The 2,972-nt window shown below is 37.2% G+C and overlaps 1 long non-coding RNA gene across 1 annotated transcript in view; it reads right to left on the bottom strand.

Moving 5' to 3' along the window:
• Positions 1-2,146, bottom strand: part of LOC122990079 — a 6,377-nt gene extending 4,231 nt beyond the window's left edge. The window contains exons 1-2 of the long non-coding RNA XR_006405258.1: positions 627-2,146; positions 1-445 (exon numbers count right to left, since the gene is read on the bottom strand). The exon at positions 1-445 is cut by the window's left edge and continues 1,172 nt beyond it. This is a non-coding gene — a long non-coding RNA (uncharacterized LOC122990079). The remainder of the gene's footprint in view (positions 446-626) is intronic.
• Between the last annotated feature and the right edge of the window lie 826 nt (positions 2,147-2,972).

Here is a 2,972-nt window from a genome sequence, read left to right as displayed (position 1 = left end):
TGCTCTTTGACAAACATCGATATGAACTCAATGTTGTTCACATTATTACCTGTAAAGTGAGCAGAGACTCTTTAAATAAACTGTCCAGGTAGCTAAGATGGTCCGTTGTTCCCATAATGGCCCAAATCCTGCAGGCCAGAAGAAATAACTCGGCCGGAGTACGGCTGCCAGACTCGTGCCAAACCCGGTTTGAACGCTGCCCCAGAATCGGCCCGAGTTCACCGGGCCGGCTGCCGACACTGAACCAGCACTGCCAGCATAGGGCCGCAAAAAATGGCAGACGTAGCCTATACTGGCCTGAGTCTGGGTGCCAAAACCTCACTGACACTGCCAGCATTGGGCCACATTCACCACAACAAAACTGCCAGAGCTGGCCCACACAAACTGGCCCAACACCGGAGGCCGGCGTTGCCAGAACTGGCCCGTATGTAAGCCGGTTGACAGCCTGTAAAAAGTAATAACCGAGTCAGTCTTCTGCCAGAGATACCACAATATCTGCCCATGACCGACCTTGTAGCCAGAACCAGGAAATGTTTGATTAGTAATACAAAACCACATATATTTAATAAAAGCAAAGGGCTCTTCCCTTCATCAATGCAATATTAGCTTGTTGGTTAAACACTTACTTTTACAAAGGTTCAACTGAAGGATGTCTCCTCCTTCACTGAAGAGTCCGTCCTCACGGTGACCTGCAGGCTTCAGGTTCCCACATCACACTCAGCAGATGAATATAAAACTGTTCATCATTCTGCAACATCCAAGTCAAGTAACAATATTCCCTCTCCTCCTGTTTTACCCCAAAATACCCACATGTGCTAGCTTTCCAGTTAAAAATGACATCATGATTATCTGTTATATGAATTTATTTTACTGTAACAAAGTTAACTAGTCACATAACTGCAATCATGAATGAATCTTACAGCAGCCTCCTCAAGCATACCTGCATCCACCCGACCCATTATGAGAGCCAATCCACACTGCCCGACCCACATCCTGGTCGGACAGGGGATCACATGTTGCCTTCAAGTGCTCCTTGTAAACTTTAGGTTTACCAGGAGTCTGTATTTTTGACGGTATTGAAAATCACACCTTCAGGATTTCTAAATACCATAAAACTGTGATACTGCCAAAATGTAACAGACAGATAGATACACTCAGATATTCATACATATATATTAAAGATCAATGGACAGTAAAGTGAGGGGAGCCTGCTATGACAGTACATTTGACATCTGTGGCACAAACCTGCAAAATAAAACTGAACTGTAAATTTCTGCACATACAGTATCGTAGCATTTATCTTAAAGTAGGATCCTAAAGCAAAACTACAAAAACTGAGCCTGTTAAAAGTGAACCAGCATCTACATTTACAGCATCTACAGATCCTGCACACATGTGATCTTTACCAGAAAACTCTGGTTAACAGTTTTACTTCACCACAGATATGTTAGTTTGCTTCATGTCCTCTCCAGCAGGAGGCGATCCAGATGTTTTGGTGTCACTCTTGGGGAGCCATCTTTATATACAGTCAGTTAGCAATGATACAGTTAGCAATGACAAAAGCTAGCTAACGGATGATGGTCAAAACGTTTAAAGCGAGGCTTTCTGACCAGCTAGCTAATGTTTCCAAGGTGCTACAAGCTATAATACAGGTAGGTTAACGTTGCAGGTAACATTAGATATGAGCCTGTTTAAAAGTGAGCAAACTTACTGGAGGAACAGTTAGCTTAGCTACCGTATCTCTGTGTGCTAATTCTTTCCTCTGGCTTAAAAAACACATATATGACAAACAGTTAATGCTAGTTAAGTTACGGGTTAAATAATATACATTATTAGATCAAAAACTGTTGTTTAGTTAGATAACAAACCTGATTTCATTACTCACCGTATCTGAACCAAACTGACGCTGTCAATCCCACAATGCTGTGCGATAAAGTTCAAATTCAAATTTTTACGGTAACGTCGACGCTGCATCGATGTCACAGTAACATTCAGAGTACAGTATTAATAACACAGTTAAAGCCTGTCAAGTCACCATCGTGTAATTCATTGTGAAATATTACAGTTGAATCTCGTGAAATACTGGAAATAAATAATTTATAGTGCTGTTAAATGGTTTGATTGTATGAATTCATTAATTAATCATTAATCGCTCAAATGTAGCTAATTTGATTGGATTATTTACATTTTAAATTGACTGACTACATTTCACTCAAAGTAAAATAAATAAATTAAATTCTAAAGTTGAATCTTTAAATTCTTTTATGGAAAAAAAGAACAGAACAAACCAGGTTCATAAGTCATTATGAAAACACTTAGTTACAGATTTGAGGGGAAAATAGATTAATAATAACAACAATAATGATAATAATAATAATAATAAAATAGATATATAAGAAACATGAAATCGACATGGAAAAGATTTAAAATTTGATCTTCTTAAAGGTGTAAGTATAAAAAAGTATAAATGTTTTTTTATATCTTGAAAATAATAAATAATTTACCATTTTAAATTAATGACATTTTAATTGTTAATTTTTAAATGTATTTTGTTATTCAGTTTTGAAATTAATACCAAATATTGAATTATTAATTGATCAATATTAATTCATCTTTTAAAAACAGAGAAAGGAAAAACAATTATTGCTGTAAAGGTCTGTAATAATAAAAAACTGTAATCATTTTAAGTCTAATTATTCCAGGGGCACGTTCCAGGATCCATAATGAAATAATATTAAACATTTTGTGATTTATTATGTGTCATTGTTACTAATTATTAATAATCTAGTAATGCAGCCTATAAGCCTAATTAATTAATTAATTAATTTAATGTGTGTGTGTCTTATTTTAAAACACGACATACAGTCATAGGCCCATAAATTTAGGTGTAATTTCCTGCATCATTTTCCCGCTCCAGAGTCGACCCACCAGCTCCGCCTCCCCCTCTGCCCCCGTCCCCCCGACCTCTGGAC

Source organism: Thunnus albacares, chromosome 10 (assembly GCF_914725855.1).
Source record: "Thunnus albacares chromosome 10, fThuAlb1.1, whole genome shotgun sequence".
In the NCBI taxonomy this organism is placed as follows: domain Eukaryota; kingdom Metazoa; phylum Chordata; class Actinopteri; order Scombriformes; family Scombridae; genus Thunnus; species Thunnus albacares.
The sequence above is the reverse complement of the archived record's forward strand: the minus strand, read 5'-3'. Positions and strand labels throughout refer to the sequence as shown.